This window comes from Rhinopithecus roxellana, chromosome 4 (genome assembly GCF_007565055.1).
Source record: "Rhinopithecus roxellana isolate Shanxi Qingling chromosome 4, ASM756505v1, whole genome shotgun sequence".
In the NCBI taxonomy this organism is placed as follows: domain Eukaryota; kingdom Metazoa; phylum Chordata; class Mammalia; order Primates; family Cercopithecidae; genus Rhinopithecus; species Rhinopithecus roxellana.
In genome coordinates this window covers 105,211,748-105,231,506 of record NC_044552.1, presented here as the reverse complement: position 1 = coordinate 105,231,506, position 19,759 = coordinate 105,211,748, and the positions used below count along the sequence as shown (strand labels likewise).

Here is a 19,759-nt window from a genome sequence, read left to right as displayed (position 1 = left end):
GGAAAGCATTCCTAAGCCTGCGTTTCCTCATAACCACCACACCCTCACCCTCACCTCACTTTCAAAAAAAAAAAAAGGGCATGTAATAGTAAAAATGGCAAGCAGGAAGGGGAGAAAACCAGGGGCATTAGACTGAGGCCTTGTGTGGGAGGGAAGATGGGGCACACTGCAGCCTCTTCCTCCTTGCTCAGTCCATGTCACTGCTTCTCTCATAGAACCTAGTAAGAAATGCTGGACATTTGGCCAGGTGTGGTGGCACATGCCTCTAATCCCAGCTACTCGGGAGGCTGAGGCAGGAGAATCTCCTGAACCAGGGAGGCAGAGGTTGCAGTGAGCTGAGATGGCACCACTGCACTCCAGCCTGAGTGACAAAGCAAGACTCAATCTCAAAAAAAAAAAAGGCCAGGCATGGTGGCTCACGCCTGTGATCCCAGCCCTTTGGGAGGCCAAGGTGGGCAGATCACAAGGTCAGGAGATCGAGACCATCCTGGCTAACACAGTGAAACTCCATCTCTACTAAAAATACAAAAAATTAGCGGGACGTGGTGGTGGGCGCCTGTAGTCCCAGATACTCGGGAGGCTAAGGCAGGAGAATGGCATGAACCCGGGAGGCGGAGGTTGCAGTGAGCCAAGATCGTGCCACCATACCCAAGATCCAGCCTGGGCAACAGAGTGAGACTCTGTCTCAAAAAAAAAAAAAAAAAAGAAAAGAAAAAAGAAATGCTGGACATTCATTAAGGAAACCGTGCTTCCCTCTGTCTCTGCCTGTCTTGTTGCTTACTAAGTACTCTGGAGGAGGCACCTGTCTTCTTCATCCACAGTGGTCCAACCCATACCTGATAAATGTTTCCTGAGTAGGTTTCTATGCTGCCATGGCCAGGGTCTTATTGAGGCTCTCTGCTTACCTATCTTCTCAATGTTCTTTTTCTACTGGCCAAGGTGTAGGGCTGTGCAGCATAGGAAACCTGGAAAAAGTTCTGCTGTCCTTTTCTTTTCCTTTCTTGTCTTTTCTTTTCTTTTCTTTTTTTTTTTTTTTTTTTTTTGAGACAGAGTTTCACTCTTGTTGCCCAGGCTGGAGCGCAATGGTGCGATCTCAGCTCACCGCAACCTCTGCCTCCCAGGTTCAAGCGATTCTCCTGCCTCAGCCTCCTGAGTAGCTGGGATTACAGGCATGCACCACCATGTCTGGCTAATTTTGTATTTTTAATAGAGACAGGGTTTCTCCATGTCAGTCAGGCTGGTCTCAAACTCCCGACCTCAGGTGATCCACCTGCCTCGGCCTCCCAAAGTGCTGGGATTACAGCCACCACGTCTGGACTTGCTGTCTTTATACTTTCCTCTTTCTCTCAACAGCTCAAAGCTGCTACCCTATGGTAATAGAGCAGCCATCTATTAGTTTCCTAGGGGCTGCCATAACAACGCACCAACAATTGGGCGGCATAAAACTAAGAAATGCATTGTCTCTCAGTTCTAGAGGCTGGAGGTCCTCGCCACTTCCTGGCTGCTGGGGGCTGCCAGCGATCTTCGGCATTCCTTGGCCTGCAGGTGCGTCACTGCAATTCTGCAGCATCACATGCTGTTCTCTGTGGGTGTCTTTACTTCATCTTCCCTGCATGCACATCTGTGTCTGTGTCCCAATAAGGACATCAATCATGTTGGACTAGGGCCCACCCTATTTACTTAACTTGGCTAAATCTGAAAAGAAGTCATTTCCAAACAAAGTCACACTCAGATACCAGGGGTTAGGACTTGTAGGTATCCTTTTTGGGGGGAAAAAAATCAACCCACAACCACACCTCACAGGGTCACTGGAACAATTAAATGAGTTAAGGTATGGAGAGAGCTTCGTATAGTTTTTAACACATTGTCCATGCTCCATAAATACCTGCAGCTAATATCAATATTATCCTTATTCTTATTACTAGGTCATCCATTCTTTCTGCCCCACAGCATCTTTGTTAAAAAGGCTTTAAAGCCTGGGGGTGGTGGCTCATGCCTGTAATCCCAACACTGAGGGGCCAAGGTGGGCAGATCACTTGCGATCAGGAGTTTGAGACCAGCCTGGCCAACCAAAATGGTGAAACCCTGTCTCTACTAAAAATACAAAAATTAACTGGATGTGGTGGCACACGCCTGTAATCCCACCTATGCAGGAGACTGAGGCACAAGAAGTGCTTGAACCCAGGAGCTGGGGGTTGCAGTGAGCCAAGATCACACCACTGCACTCCAGCCAGGGCAACAGAGCAAGACTCCATCTCAGAAAAAAAAAAAAAAAAAAAAAAAAACAAGCAAAAAACAAAGGCTTTAAAAGCAAGTCCTGTGGCAGCCAAGTTTCAAAGAATATTCCAGCTATCACACAAAAATACAACCTCCAATCCAACTCCTTGGGAAAAAATCAATTACAATGATTGACTAAATTAAAAAAAATGAAGGATGCCCCTTGTTCTGTCCACTGAGCTCTGAGGCATCAAGGAAGCATGGAATGCAGAGCTATGTAGGAATCAGTAAAGGAAGTCCTCCAAAGAAGCAGGTGACAACCAAATTTCTAGTTCCTTTGGTTTGTAAAGAAAGAAAGAAAGAAAAAAATTCAATTCTATCTTGCACACTCTCCCCATGGTACCAAAAGTAATAGAGACAAACCTTGGTGATATTGTGGGGTTAGTTCCAGACCACTACCAAGAGGCAAATAACACAATAAAGCCAGTCACATAAATTTTTTGGTTTCCCAGTGTATGAGTTATGTTTACACTATACTGTAGTCTATTAAGTGTCTAATAACACTATGTCTAAAATATATATATACATACACACACATACGCACACACAGACCTTAATTTTAAAATATTGCTAAAAAATGTTAATAATTGGCCAAGTGTGGTGGTTCATGCCTATAATCCCAGCACTTTGGAAGGCCAAGGCAGATGGCTTACTTGAGCTCAGGAGGTCAAAACCAGCCTGGTCAACATGGCAAACCCTCTCTAGTAAAAATACAAAAATTAGCCAGGTGTGGTGACACATGCCTATGATCCCAGCCACTCGGGAGGCTGAGGCAGGAGAATCGCTTGAACCCAGGAGGCGGAGATTGCAGTGAGCCAAGATCACACCACTGCACTCCAGCCTGGGCGACAGAGTGAGACCCTGTCTCAAAAAAAAAAAAAAAAATCCTAACAATTATATGAGCCCTCAGCAAGTTGGAATCTTTTTGCTAGTGGAGAGGGTTGCCTCAATGTTGATGGCTGCTGACTGATCATGGCGGTGGCTGCTGAAGGTTGGGGTGGCTGTGGTAGTTTTAAAAAATAAGACAACAGGCTGGGGACTGTGGCTTATGCCTGTAATCCCAGTATTTTGGAAGGCTGAGGTGGGCAGATCACTTGAGGTCAGGAGTTCAAGACAAGCCTGACCAACATGGTGAAACCCCGTCTCTACTAAAAATACAAAAATTATCTGGGTGTGATGGTGGGAGCCTGTAATCCCAGCTACTCAGGAGGCTGAGGCAGGAGATTCGCTTGAATCCGGGAGGCACAGGTTGCAGTGAGCTGAGATTGCACCACTGCACTCCAGCCTGGGCAACAGAGTAAGACTCCATCTCAAAAAAATAAAATAAAATAAAATAATAAAATAAAGACAATAAAGAAATTTGCTGCATCAAGGGACTCTTCCTTTCATGAAAGATTTCTCCCTAGCATACTATATTGCGTGACGGCACTTTACCCATAGCAGAACTTCTTTCAAAATTGGAATCAATCCTCTTAAACCCTGATGCTGCTTTATCAGCTAAGTTTATGGAATATCTAAAATCCTTTGTTGTCAACCATGCTCACAGTATGTTCACCAGGAATAGTTTCCAGCTCAAGAAACCACTTTGTTTACTCATCCATAAGAAGCAACTCCACATCTGTTCAGGTTTAATAATGAGATTGCAGAATTCAGCCTCAAAATGTGACATAGGGACTCAAAATGAGCGCGTAGTGCTGGAAAAATGGCACCAAAAATCTTGCTCAACACAGCGTTGCCACAAACCTTCAATTTGTTTAAAAAACAAACAAACAAACAATAAAACAAAAAACACCATCCTGGCTAACACAGTGAAGCCCCGTCTCTACTAAAAATACGAAAAAATTAGCCGGGTGTGGTGGCGGGTGCCTGCATTCCCAGCTACTCAGAAGGCTGAGGCAGGAAAATGGCGTGAACCTGGAAGGTGGAGCTTGCAGTGAGCCGAGATTGCGCCACTGCACACCAGTCGGGGTGACAGAACAAGACTCTGTCTCAAAAAATAAAAAAAAACAGGCCAGGCGTGGTGGCTCATGCCTGTAATCCCAGCTAATCGGGAGGCTGAGGCAGGAGAATCACTTGAGCCCGGGAGGCAGAGGTTGCAGTGAGCTGCGATCACGCAGCTGCACTCCAGCTTGGACAACAGAGCAAGACACTGTCTCAAGAAAAACAAAAACAAAGAAACAGAAACAAGCAATAACTGCAAAGTGCATAAAATGAGGTATGCCTATATATACATACTTGTATTTTTTTTTTATTTTTAAATAAAAAGTCCAAGGACCATAGATGTTTAAACATGGCATTAGAAAACAGGAAACCAAAGAAACAACCAAGCATGTAAGGAGGTCGGTGACTTAAATTTAAAGCAAAGCAATAAAGGTAATCACCTCTAGTTTTAAAAGATATTTAAGAGTCTGGCCACATCCCTACTTGTGCAACAGTGACTATCTGTCACAACAAAGGCACTGGTACAATATCAGTGTGCTTCTCTCTGCCTTCAGAAAACTTGTTTTGAAACAGACCCTCCTGGGCCCCCAGAAGGTAGTGTGTTACTATTTCCTCCCCTCATTCATTTTGCTAAGTCATTTTTCTGCCAAAACAACTTTCCGAGCCTCTTCAATCCTCCCTGCCAATTGCAATGCATAATTCAGTGCTTACTTCTCTTGACCCAGCCAGCAAATTCAGGATTCAAACCAATCTGCTTTCACTTGCTCACTGGTCTCTAGATGATCCTTGGGAGCCATTGAGCCCTTGAGCAACTCTAGCCTGGATTATCTTCTTTATACATCAAGACTTGAAATAGAACATACTCAAACTTGTCTGCAAGTCTGTCTGCAGTTGTACAAACAACAGATTTATGCATCTTCAAATCTTGATTGAAAAAAAAAAAAGTCAAACCTAATATAGAACCTAATTGCTCTACAGCTTGAATTTTTTTTTTTTTTTTTTTTTTTTTTGAGACGAAGTTTTGCTCTTGTCGCCAGGCTGGAGTGCAGTGGTACGATCTCAGCTCACTGCAACCTCCACCTCCCAGATTCAAGCAATTCTCCTGTCTCAGCCTCCCAAGCAGCTGGGATTACAGGCACATGCCACCACACCTGGCTAATTTTTTTATCTTTAGTAGGGACGGGGTTTCACCATCTTGGTCAGGGTGGTCTTGAACTCCTGACCTCAGGTGATCCATCCACCTCAGACTCCCAAAGTGCTGGGATCACAGGCGTGAGCCACTGTGCCTGGCCAAAAATCTTTTAGGTGACAAGAGGAGGCTGTTTTTCCCAATGTTGTGGAAGTGGGCCTTTCTATTTTCTACAAAGGAAGAACAAAGTGGATAGTCACGGCTGCTGTTCTGGAGCCTGTCTCAAGTTGGTTACAATGAGGAGTAGGTGTTTGTGCTTCTCTCTACCTCCTTGGAATTGATGGGCTGCAAATGTAAAGCCTTAGGTGTTTGCTACACTGACCCACACTGGCATCCAAGACACCAGGATCCAGGGAGCCTGGGTGGAAACTGGGAAAACCCAGACTGCGGGAGACTTTCTGGCTTTACTGTCAAACTCTGCTCAAAGAGCAGAGCCCAAATCCATTTGGGTCTAGTTCACTCTGGGGAGCAGTGTGCAAAGATATATAAGCTCAGTATTTTACCTGTTTTACAGGTAAAACAAACGAACTTGGAAGCCTAAAATTTGCAGAAGCCAAAGTCAGCCAGCAGTTGTTGAATTATGGGTATTGAATAAAACGTGGGTGTGTTTAAAAGGAAATCAGGAAGCCTAGATTATTTACATGGTGAAAGGATGCCAACAACAGGAAGTTTCTAGTAGCTCTGAGGGCATAAAACCAATTAGCGTATGTGCACAGCAAAAGAAATAATCAGCGGAGTAAAGAGACAACCCACAGAGTGGGAGAAAATTTTCACAAACCATGCACCCAACAAAGAACTAATACCCAGAATCTACAAGGAACTCAAACAAATCAGCAAGAAAAATAAACAATCCCATCAAAAAAGTGGGCTAAGAACATGAATGGACAATTCTCAAAAGAAGATACACAGATGGCCAACAAAGGAAAAAAATGCTCAACATCACTATCAGGGAAATGCAAATCAAAACCACAATGTGATACTACCTTATTCCTGCAAGAATGGCCATAATCAAAAATAATAGCTGTGGGCATGGATGTGGTGAAAAGGGAAAACACGTTTACACTGCTGGTGGGAATGTAAACTAGTACAGCCACTATGGAAAACAGTATGGAGATTCCTAAACAACTAAAAGTAGGCCAGGCACAGTGGCTCACGCTGTAATCCTAGCACTTTGGGAGGCCAAGGTGGGTGGATCACCTGAGGTCAGGAGCTTGAGACCAGCCTGGCCAGTCTCTACTAAAAATACAAAAAGTAGCTAGGCGTGGTGGCAGGTGCCTGTAATCCCAGCTACTTGGGAGGTTGAGGCAGGAGGCAGAGTTTGTGGTGAGCCAAGACTGCACCATTGCACTCCAGCCTGGGCGACAAGAGCAAAACTCAGTCTCCAAAAAAAAAAAAAAAAAACAAAGAAAAAGAAAAAAGAAAAAAAAAAGAACTAATATAAAATAGATCTACCATTTGATGCAGCAATCCCACTCCTGGGTCTCTACCCAGAAGAAAAGAAGTCATTATATGAAAAAGACACTTGCACAAGCATGTTTGTAGCAGCACCACTCACAATTGCAAAAATATGAAACCAACCCAAAAGCCCATCAATCAACAAGTGGATAAAGAAAATGCGTTATATATAGACCACGAGATACTATTCAGTCATAAAAAGGAGTGAATTAATGGCATTCACAGCAACCTGGCTGGAGTTGGAGACCATTATTCTAAGTGAAATAACTCAGGAATGGCAAACCAAATATTGTATGTCCTCACTTATAAGTGGGAGCTAAGCTATGAGGATGCAAAGGCATAAGAATGATACAATGGGCTGTGTGTGGTGGCTCATACCTGTAATCCCAGCACTTTGGGAGGCTGAGGTGGGCAGATCACCTGGGGTCAGGAGTTCGAGACCAGCCTGGCCAACATGGTAAAACTCTGTCTCTACTAAAAATACAAAAATTAGCCAGGTGTAGTGGTGTGCGCCTGTAATCCCAGCTACTCAGGAGGCTGAGGCAGGAGGATCACTGGAACCTGGGAGGCACAGGCTGCAGTGAGCAGAGATCACGCCACTGCACTCCAGCCTGGGGGATAGAGCAAGACTCTATCTCAAAAACAAACAAACAAACAAAAAAAACGAATTATACAATGGACTTTGGGGACTTGCAGGGAAGCGTGGAAGAGGGTGAGGTATAAAAGACTACACATTGAGTGCAGTGTACACTACTCAAGTGATGGGTTTACCAAAACCTCCGAAATTAGCACTAAAGAACTTATTCATGTAACCACATACTACCTGACCTGTTCCCCAAAAACTATTGAATTTTTTTAACCTGTATTCAAATAAAATAAAATAAAATAAAACCAATCAGCATATGTAAAAGTACATATGAAGTGCAAGAAATCATACCAATGTAAATATGATCATGCTAATCTCTAGAGCAGCACTTCTTAGATTAAGGGATGTGACCTGGTAAACTTCTCTTAAGGTTTAGGGCATGTGTTCATTCTACTCGTCTCCCCTTCTGGTCTTTGTGGAAGCTCTTCCACTATAAACGGGATCCCGCTTCCTAAAGACCCAGACACAGAATATGCAGTCACTCGGGGGCATGACAAACCAAAGAATTCTTTTTTTTTTTTTTTTTTTTTTTTTTTTGAGACAGAGTCTTGCTCTGTCGCCCAGGCTGCAGTGCAGTGATGTGGTGCGATCTCGGCTCTCTGCAAGTTCTACCTCCCAAGTTTACGCCATACTCCTGCCTCAGCCTCCCGAGTAGCTGGGACTACAGGCACCTGCCACCATGCCTGGCTAATTTTTGGTATTTTTAGCAGAGACAGGGTTTCACTGTGTTAGCCAGGATGCTCTCGATCTCCTGACCTCGTGATCCGCCTGCCTCGGCCTCCCAAAGTGCTGGGATTACAGACATGAGCCACTGCACCCGGCACCAAAGAGTTCTTGATACAAAATGTTAATTTGGGGTAACTAGCTGACATTTTCTTCTGTTCAAAAAGGAGTCAGTTCTTTGGAATGCTAAAGTTACATCATGAAGATTTTGCAATATCCTCTACATATCATTTAGGAATCATGTGACACCTATTTAATGCTCATAATGAAATCTCAGTTTCATAACCTAATCAAGGCAAATTGCTACTACACATCAGTGTTATGAGGCTCTTCCAGTAAACCACCACCTGGGCGCCACATGTTAGGTGAGTTACATCAACACGTTGCAGAAGGCAGTAATGACCATACCCCAGTAGACTACGTCTTAATGCCATATATTCTGAGAAAGTTTTTTTTAAAAACTGTAAGTCACAATAAAATGAGCCTTAAAAATGAAATGTTTTACCTTTTCAGAATAAATGTTTATGGTCTTTACAGACTTTCCCAAAGATTTCCAATTCCTGTAGGCTCTCTTTAGATTCATAACAAAATTATCCCAAAATAACAATTGACGTAAGTGGCAAGTTTGGTCAGGCACAGTGGCTCATGCCTGTAATCCCAGCACTTTGGGAGGCAGAGGTGGGTGGATCACCTGAGGTCAGGAGTTCGAGACCAGCCCGGCCAACATGGTGAAACCCCATCTCTACTAAAATACAAAAATCAGCAGGTGGTGGTGGCACATACCCCTAATCCCAGCTATTCAGGAGGCTGAGGCAGGAGAATTGCTTGAACCCAGGAGGCAGAGGTTGCAGTGAGCCGAGATCATGCCACTTTCAGCCATATTCATACTGAAATGTGTGGTCAAGGTTTTCCTAAGTCTGGTGGGGCCATCTTTATGATGGCTTTAGAAATTCTTGACTGGAAACCTAAGACTCCTAATTAAAGCTCAAAGATTCAGAGTGAGTGATTTGCAGAAAACAGCTCACAAAAAATAGCTGCTAACTGAATGAAACCCTGGGAAAATAGTCTACAAAACAAAAAACAAAACAATCAGGATTATAAAAACTGATTTAGTACATTCATGAATCCATCACTCAAAAAATGAAATCATTAGTTAAGTGAATGCTTGTAATATTTTACATGTTTTTAAATAAGTAGACTATTCAAAGGCTCTCTTAGATTACTGTATTAATTAGACAGACACATAAAAAAACTAAAAATAGCAATGTGGGTACCATTTAAACAGAAAATATATTTTTATTACAAGTATTTTCTTGCTTTCACAAAATCTTGGCTATTCAAAAGCATTCATATTTTCTCTCTTTTTTTCTTTCTTTTTTGTTCTGTTTTGTTTTGTTTTGACACAGTGTCTTGCTCCATCACCCAGGCTGGAATACAATGGTGCCATCACAGCTCACTGCAGCCTCAACCTCATGGGCTCAGGGGATCCTCCTGACTCAGGCTCCCAAGTATCTGGGACTACAGGTGCATGCCTGGATAATTTTTAAAAAAATTTTTGGCCTCGCCGCCCCGCGTCCAGCTCGCCCAGCGTCCGCCGCGCCTCGGCCAACGCTTCAACAGACCACACCAAAATGCCGTCTCAAATGGAGCACGCCATGGAAACCATGATGTTTACATTTCACAAATTCGCGGGGGATAAAGGCTACTTAACAAAGGAGGACCTGAGAGTACTCATGGAAAAGGAGTTCCCTGGATTTTTGGAAAATCAAAAAGACCCTCTGGCCGTGGACAAAATAATGAAGGACCTGGACCAGTGCAGAGATGGCAAAGTGGACTTCCAGAGCTTCTTTTCCCTAATTGCGGGCCTCACCATTGCATGCAATGACTATTTTGTAGTACACATGAAGCAGAAGGGAAAGAAGTAGGCAGAAACGAGCAATTCCCTCCTCCCTGATAAGAGTTGTCCCAAAGGGTCGCTTAAGGAATCTGCCCCACAGCTTCCCCCATAGAAGGATTTCATGAGCAGATCAGGACCCTTAGCAAATGTAAAAATAAAATATAAACTCCCATTTGACAAGCTGAGAAAGTTAAATACCAGATAAGCTTTTGATTTTTGTATTGTTTGCATCCCCTTGCCCTCAATAAATAAAGTTCTTTTTTAGTTCCGAAAAAAAAAAAAAAAAAAAAAAAAAAAAAAAAATTTTTGTAGAGGTGTGGTTTCTCCACCTTGCTCAGGCCAGTCTTGAACTCCTGACCTCAAGCAATTCTCCTGCCTTGACCTCCCAAAGCACTGGGATTACAGGAGTGAACCACTGTACCCAGCCCTTTTCTCTTGCAAGTATAGAAAATATTTTAAACACATATTTCTCAATACGTAATCTGAAAGTTAATACTTTGAAGCAATTTATGTATTTATTTTTAAGCTACATATTAAAAAGGGCATATTACTTCAATCAAATCAACTGCATTCCAGCCTGAGAGACAGAGCAAGACTCTGTCTCAAAAAAAAAAAGGTCAATCGATCTTAAACATGTAGAATCAGAACATCATCCCCGTACTTAAAAATGAAAAATTAGCGACACAGTGGTTCACACTTCTAATCCCATCACTTTGGGAAGTTAAGATGGGAGGACTGCTTGAGGCCAAGAGTTCAAGACCAGCCTGTGCAACAAAAAGAGACTCCTATTGCTAGAAAAAATTAGAAAAATATAATAAGTTGAGTGTGGTAATGCGCGCCTGTATTCTCAGCTACAGGAAGGCGAGGCAGCAGTGAGCCTTGATCATGCCACTGCACTTCAGCCTGGGTGACACAGGGAGACCCTATCTCTGAAAAATTAAAAATTAAAAAGATTAAAATAAAGACATATTAATTCATATTCTAACTAAAGAGATTCAACTATTGTTAGTAGTTAATAATAACTCACTTTTCTTTTTCTTTTGAGACAGAATCTCACTCTGTCACCCAGGCTAGTGTACAGTGGCACGATCTCGTGTCACTGCAGTGTTGGCCTCCCAGGTTCAAGCAATTCTCCCTGCCGCAGCCTCCCAACTAGCTGGGATTACAGGTGCTCACTACCACGCCCAGCTAATTTTCGTATTTTTAGTAGAGACGGCGTTTCGCCACGTTGGCCAGGCTGGTCTTGAACTCCGGACGGGTAATCCACCTGCCTCGGCCTCCCAAAGTGCTGGGATTACAGGCGTCAGCCACCGCACCCGACCAATAACTCACATTTATGAACTGTTCATTGAATGTCATGCACAGTTTTCATTATTTATTTATTTATTTTTGAGATGAGGTCTCACTGTGTCTTCCAGGCTGGAGCACAGTGGTGTGATCTTGGCTCACTGCAACCTCCACCTCCTGGGTTCAAGCAATTCTCCTGCCTCAGCCTCCCGAGTAGCTGGAATTACAGGTGCCTGCCACTGTGTCCAGCTAATTTTTGTATTTTTGGTAGAGATGGGGTTTCACTATGTAGGCCAGGGTGGTCTCGAACTCCTGACTTCAGGTGATCCACTGCCTTGGCCTCCCGAAATGCTGGGATTACAGGCATAAGCCACTGCACCTGGCCTTTGTTCTTGTTATTTAAATAATCCTCATGAGAACCCAGTGATGGGGTGGCTGTCCAGCTCATTTTACAGATAAGGAAACTGAGGTACAGAATAATTAAATAACTCACCCAGGTCACATGCCCAGTAAGGGCTGAAGCCACAATTTGAACTCAAACAATCTAAAATAGTTCCCCTTTGGGAGGCCGAGACGGGCGGATCACGAGGTCAGGAGATCGAGACTATCCTGGCTAAGATGGTGAAACCCCGTCTCTACTAAAAAATACAAAAAGCTAGCCGGGCGAGGTGGCTGGCGCCTGTAGTCCCAGCTACTCGGGAGGCTGAGGCAGGAGAATGGCGTAAACCCAGGAGGCGGAGCTTGCAGTGAGCTGAGATCTGGCCACTGCACTCCAGCCCCAGCGACAGAGCGAGACTCCGTCTCAAAAAAAAAAAAAAAAAAAATAGTTCCTTTGCTCTTAACGACTTTACTCTTCTACCTTTCAGTTTTCTAAAAGACATTCAATTAACTTTTGTTTGTTTGTTTCTAAATGTTTCAACTCACAGATTAAGGCTGCTACTCTTCTCTTTCAAAATTTTTTGTGAAAGACTGGGCATTTCCAAACAAGGAATGCTACAAAGTTGTTAATGGTTTATTTTACAAAGGAGGTCTTTAAAATCCTATGAAAACAAAGACAAACTCATATAGCAAAGATACGTATTCTTGAACTAGAATATTCCTTTCCTCTACAAATAATTTAATGTTGAAACACTATATTTTTAAAGCGCATGCACACACACACACACACACACACACACACACACACAAACAGCACATAAACATGTTTTAGGTCTAGGCTAAAAAAAAAAATTGTTGGCTGATAGCAAGACCAATACAAAATTATTATTAAAGTCAACAAAGTCAAGGGTGTTTAGGATAAATTTTAAAGGAAACTAGGTCTTACTGGATTAAGGGCAGTTCAGAAAAAAAAAAAAAAAAAAAAAAGGCAGGGAGTGGGTAACTAGGGCTCGGGGATATTCCAAGATTTCTTATTCTGCTCCTCAATGGCTCTTCACTTAAAAATCGTGTTATTCTCAGAATGCATTTCTTTTCTTTCTTACTACCTCATGCTAGGAGAAAGAATGAAGCCAGGACCAGGCAGAGTGATGGGTGGACACATGGAAACTTCCTCACTCACTACTTGCTGCAAAACGAAACTAGTAAATAGTGAATTGAAATATCAAAATCAACCACGAATAGAACTTGTATCAGACACCCAAGGAGAACTGCAACGTATCTCTGTGAACACAGAGAACCTTAGTCTGAAGAGCAAACATAAATACAAATATATTTCCATTTTCACCAATCATGTTGAAAGCCATAGAGGAGCCTTTCAGAAAAGAAAAAACTACTATTACGGAAAGGAAAAACTACCCCTTTCTCAAGCGTTTGTCTTCTGAGTCTCAGAGTTACCATAATGCCTGGATATCCAGTCTCCAGGATGGAGACGTCTGTATTACATGACTTGACATGGCAGGAAAGAGACAAGATAGGTTATCTCTATGAGGCATCTCTCCTCATAAAGAATTAATGCTGCCCAGTGAAACACTTCAGAGAGCAAAAGAAGGGATGTTCGAGATCTGGCTAGGAGCAAAGCTAATGAGGAACAGACCTACCATTTTCAGGTCTTGTTACAAAAGTGAATTAATAAATAGATGAGCATATCATTTGAAAAATGACAATTTATGTAGTCACGAAAATACATTTTATCTCAAAACTAGTCTGAAGGTTTAGTTAATTCTTGTAGTCTTAGTCTGTACTCATAGGTATTATTAAATGTATCACTGACTGTGAGAGTCAGTCTTTGTCCATTTAAATTCACTCGTTTGAGACCAATTTCATTTTTACTAATGACAAGAATGTGTGTCAACCACGGGTAGGCACATCATCTATTACAGTGGGATTAGGACCGTCAAATCTTAAACAGGAAGCAATCAGGTAGCATCAAAGCACTCTTAAAAAGGATACATTAGATAAATGATAGTTTTTCCTCTTACATCTTTTGTAAAATTGAGCTACAGATTTGCAAATGAATCAATTTGCATTGACTACATATTTCCCACTATTTCACTGTACTCTACAATTAGCTTTTAAAAGAATGATTTAAAGATCTTACAGTGGTGTGCATATTGTTATAAATAATAATTCCCCCTTTTAAGGAACCACATTCTATCAGTATAGAGAGACAGGTATATAAATATTTATACATATATACATGGATAGGTACTTTTTTTCTTTTTTATTTAATAAGAATTACAGATGAGGTCTCACTATGTTATGCAGACTGGTCTAACTCCTGGCCTCAAGCGATCCTCCAGCCTTGGCCTCCCAAAGTGGTGGGATTACAGGCATGAGGCGCTGTGCCTGGCCACTTTTTCCTTTAGAAAGAAAGAAAATCAGCCAGGCTTGGTGACTCACTCCTGTAAACACTTTGGGAGGCCGAGGCAGGTGGATCACAAGGTCAGGAGATCGAGACCATCCTGGCTAACACAGTGAAACCCTGTCTGTACTAAAAATACAAAAAATTAGCTGGGCATGGTGGTGGGCACCTGCAGTCCCAGCTACTCAGGAGGCTGAGGCAGGAGAATGGTGTGAACCCAGGAGGCGGAGCTTGCAGTGAGTCGAGATCGTGCCACTGTACTCCAGCCTGGGCGAGAGCAAGACTCCATCTCAAAAAAAAAAAAAGAAAGAAAGAAAGAAAGAAAATCACAAGACATACGACATCTCTAAATGTCTTGTATTAACTCAGCCCACTCTAAGCATAAAAGAATTATCAAAAGAAAGTTACCATCAAGCAGTCTTGATTACTTTAGACACTGCACAAAGTGTTGGGCCTCAGGAAGCCAGAGGACAGGTAATGAATGACATGACGTATAAACATCTGGTTAGAGCTCTCACCATCCCTGCCTGGATCACTAAAGTAGTCTCCTTCCTTCCAACCTCATTGCCACCCCATTGCCTACAAAAGTTACTTTTTCGGCAGGGCGGGCGTGGTGGCTCATGCCTGTAATCCCAGCCCTTTGGGAGGCAGGCAGATCATCTTAGGTCAGGAGTTCAAGATCAGCCTGGACAACATGGTGAAAACCCATCTCTACTAAAAATACAAAAATTAGCCGGGCGTGGTGGCGGACGCCTGTAATCCCAGCCACTTGGGAGGCTGAGGCAGGAGAATCGCTTGAATCTGGAAGGCGGAGGTTGCAGTGAGCCGAGATTGCACCACTATAACTCCAGCCTGGGCAACAGAGTTTGACTCACTCAAAAAAAAAAAAAAAAGAAAAAGAAAAAGAAAAAGAAAGAAAATGAAAAAAGTTACTTTTCCAAAACACAGAAGCGATTAGGTCCCATGCCTGATGGCCTCTTTCACCGGCAACCACAAACCTTATCCAGCCACATCAACACCCATATCTGGGAGATCTGTGCCCTTCCACCTTTGTCCCTCTTTTTTTTTTTTTGAGATGGAGTCTCACTCTGTCCCTCCTCGCACCTTCCTTTTTATCCTTCTCACTAGAAAAGACCTCTTTGGAAACTCCTACTTATCCCTCAGGGCCCAAATCCAAAGGTATGTCTGGTAGTGGCCCGCCCAGACGCTCCCGGGCTGTGATCCTGAGCAAAGGGATCCCACGGCCTTCGGGGCATTCTGCCCATCGTCCTGTGAAGTTGGGTATGTACTCAGCGACTGACCGTGGGGCTAAGGCTTTTGCAGCAAAACTAACCCTTTGTAGAAGTCAAGGACAAGTATTGCTAATAGCTCAATAACTTAAACAAACAAACAAAAATTAGCAGCCAATAAATGTCTGAATGAGATGTGTGAAAGAATGAACTATATACAATTGCAAATGGAAGTCGGTTTCAGGGAAATACATGATCCAACTCTCAGCTTCCCTATCTACCATCTGCATGACTTAGGACACAGACGTTTACATCTGAACTGTAAAACGAGGACAAGAATACTCACTGGCCACACCTCCTACAAGGATCAAGTAAGGAAATGTATGTGAAGGACCCAGCACAGCCCTGGGACTCTACACAGGAGCACGGCCTCCCACTCAGTCCCCATAGAGCTGCATGCAAAGGACCTCAGTAAGAAGCCAGGTGGCAGAGGGAAGGGTTGTATGGCTGAGCAAAAGAAAGACAAGGTAGAGAACAGCAAATAAAGGCAGAAAGGCAGGAGAAAGGAATTATGGAAGAAGGTCGCTTAAGCTCAAGGGGTCTCCTTTAGCAGGAAAAGATTCGGCAACCCCAACCAAAATTATCAAAGCCGGCCAGGTGCAGTGGCTCATGCCTGTAATCCCAGCACTTTGGGAGACCCAGGTGGGTGGATTACTTGTAGCCAGGGATTCAAGACCAGCCTAAGCCCTGTCTCTACTAAAAATACAAAAATTAGCTGGGCGTGATGGCAGACGCCTGTAATCCCAGTTACCTGGGAGGCTGAGGCAGGTGAATCGCTTGAATGTGGGAGGTAGAGGTTGCAGTGACCGGAGATTGCAACACTGCACTCCAGCCTGGGAGACAGAGTGAGACTCCTTCCCAAAAATAAATACATGAATAAATAAAATTATGAAAGCCACTGAAGTCTTTGGCAAAAAAGTGAACATCCATACGCCTGAGTTCTGCCTCCTCTCGGTTACCTTGAGCAAGTCTTTTACACCCAGAAGCCCTCCAAACCCTCCTCTCTAAATGAGAGTTGAGGGTGCATTTCCAAGGACGCTTCAGTCCCTTCCACTATTTAAAATAACCCTGCAACTTCTGCACATAGAAAGGCCACAAGGGTTTCTTCAGTGTGCTAAAAGGAACATCATAGGCCGGGCGCGGTGGCTCAAGCCTGTAATCCCAGCACTTTGGGAGGCCGAGACGGGCGGATCACAAGGTCAGGAGATCGAGACCATCCTGGCGAACACAGTGAAACCCTGTCTCTACTAAAAAATACAAAAAACTAGCCGGGCGAGGTGGCAGGCGCTTGTAGTCCCAGCTACTTGGGAGGCTGAGGCAGGAGAATGGCGGGAACCCGGGAGGGGAAGCTTGCAGTGAGCTGAGATCTGGCCACTGCACTCCAGCCTGGGTGACAGAGCAAGATTCCGCCTCAAAAAAAAAAAAAAAAAAAAAAAAAGGAACATCATAAAATTAAGATGAAGTCAGAATATTTGAAATGGGCTTGACTCTCAAATTGCAAGACATAAAATTAATTAAGTCATTAGCTGATAGGCACAACTCAGGACACCTCCCAAGACAACATGTAAATGAACTGCTTTCAAAGGAGTGAGCATTTTAAAAGCCCCCTCAGGATCTCACTAACATCTCCCCTTCCCCAACACTTGGCCTAAAACAACAAAGGAAAGGAGGGAGACATTTTGTTTGTTTGTTTTACGGGTTTTCTTGTTAATTTTTTAGGAATGGAGTAAATAGTAAGATAGGATGAATATAACAGTTCTGTGGACTGATGCCTGCCTTTCTGCAGCTTGCACAGGAATTAAAGTAGGGGAAGGTTTGGAGTATCTCTATACAATGGATGTTTTCTAAGCATGCTGGGAAATGGGTGTAAATTGTAGAAACAAAGCAAAAACAGAGGAAATTTCAAGTTTGGGGGAGGTGCGTTTTGCAGGATCCTGCAAACAATAGGCACTTACTAACCCCCTTCCCAGTTAACAAGTAGATTTAAAGGCTGGGCTTCGCCTTAGAAGTCCCCAAATCCTGTAGGCAGAAGCTGAAGAACCATGACAATTTACCAAATGGATAAATCAGTCCTGAAAAAAGGATCTAGCACACCTAACTGTATCTAACAACCTTAGCAATTCCTGCTCTTAAAAACAACTTCCCTCCGCTACCTAACAAAAGGAATGCTGTGTCTGCCAACTATGGAATAAAAAAAAAAGGGTAAAATTCCACAGGATTCTAACTCAGTTTTACACTTCTCAACAGAAGTCTACACATGTCATAGGGAAAGGTGACATGCTTTGAAAACCCTGGCCTACCACATGTTGTAGTGTTAGTGAAAAGAATGGCACATTTCACAAGAACACCAAGGTTTCATAGCTCAGGGCTTACAAACATGTTGCAATTTACCATTAGTTTCCAGTGGAAACACGGGGATTTTAATTTGCATGATGAAACTGCCCAAAATGTAGTTTCAGCCAGAGCAGAATTTATTCACATCTTTATAAATACACCCCATTATATCACAGCAGGCACATGTGTCCAAAACAATGTTTTGATGTGACTCCTGCATTTAAGAAATACATACTTTTTTTATTTTCCTTTTTCATTCAACAAAGCCATATTCTCAGCACCCAGTTAAGTCAGGAGCACCGGAGATAGAAAAATGAGTAAGACACTGACCCGGCCCTCCAGGCACTCACAATCTAGTAATTTTTTTTTTTTTTTTTTTTTTTTGCAAGCTTGTTTTCTCTTAATTCTATAAACATTTATATATTCACTTACTAGAATTTATTCTAGCACTGCTCAAACATTTTCATGCTGTAAATTATACTATTATTTCTTTTCTAAATGAGCACTTTGTTAACAATTATCTGAAAGCAACTATTTGGTACTTAACTGTGCATGGACTGAATTAATCTAAATGCAAAATGTGTCCTTATGAACTCAAACAACCATCCTGTATTTACTGAGATCCATGACTCTGGGGCAATACTTTCACTGGTTTATAACCAACAAAATCCCCTGGGGGACAACTGCTCAATAGTGCTCATTCACCTAAAAATGTTTTTACCTACTAAGCTGTGAGTTGTGTCATTTCAAATTTCCACACACAGTATTGATAGGCTGTGTGGTTTGATTTCCACAATTAGAAGAATCTGAAAAAGTAAAATAGAACTGTGTCTGAAACTGTGTCTGATAATGTTCAGATGTGTAATTTCCCGACTACCTCTACTCTCCTCTTCAAATTCAGTATGGAAAAAGAATCTTGTAAGTCACATTTTACTTAAAACACACAGGATTTCTAAACATACTGAGTTACATTTCTACTGAGTTCATCTGAGATAGTTAACTATGGAGCGTCATGACATCAGGATCCCTACTGGTGGGGCCAGCGACTGGGGACAAGTCTAACATTGTCACTAACAAGGTATGTGCCATTGGCCAAGTCACTTCACCTGTCTAGATTGATAGATGATTGCAAAATCTCATATTTTAAATAAAAAAAGGAAGGAAATGATGTCTCGTTTCAGCGAGAATAAAGTCAACTGTCAATTTTGTGTCTTGATGTGTTTCCCCAAAGACGCAGTTTGTATAAACACTTGGATGATAGCTTTCTCTCCCTTTTAGCCTAGTGTCTCCCTACAAGGCATCTACAAAGGAGCAGTAAGCCATGTCTTCCTCTGAATTTTACTAAGGAACAATTTCCACGCCCATTTACCCCAGATAAACAAGGGGAAAACGAACAGACACAACCTGTCTGGGACAGGCTTCATGTTCTTCCCAGCCTGATACTGAATGATTAGCTGAAGTACATATTTTCTTTGCTCCTGCATCTGCCCTTTCAATAGCAGGTTTGAGCTTCTGAAGCCCCACCCCATCTTTTAACTCAGCCAACGAACACTTGAGTACAACTGACCCAACAGTGCTGGAATCGCCAGGGAAGGGAAAGCAAATCTGCAGAAAATGCCACCGGCCAACCCTCTTCCCCAAAAGAACCCTCAGCCCAACTTTCATTTCAGCAGGCCCCTGACCCTCCCCGCCCCCAGCCCAATGCCCTAGAGTAAGGGATACAATGGGATATTATCAAACCAATTTCCTCAGTGACTGAAAACTTAGAGCTGGGTCTAGGCAAGAAATAACAAGATAACTTAAAAACAGTCTATAGGCCGGGCGAGGTGGCTCATGCCTGTAATCCCAGCACTTTGGGAGGCCTAGGTGAGCAGATCACGAGGTCAGGAGTTCGAGACCAGCCTGGCTAACATGGTGAACT

General features: G+C 42.9%; 1 protein-coding gene and 1 pseudogene across 4 annotated transcripts in view; one reads left to right on the top strand and one right to left on the bottom strand.

Annotated features, from left to right (window-relative positions):
* SASH1 (SAM and SH3 domain containing 1) overlaps positions 1-19,759 on the bottom strand; it is a 287,239-nt gene that overhangs the window by 187,966 nt on the left and 79,514 nt on the right. The gene's annotated exons all lie outside the window — the stretch shown is intronic.
* Positions 9,795-10,406, top strand: LOC115896922 (annotated as a pseudogene). Its single transcript, XR_004056842.1, has one exon. The product of XR_004056842.1 is annotated as a protein S100-A10 pseudogene (transcript).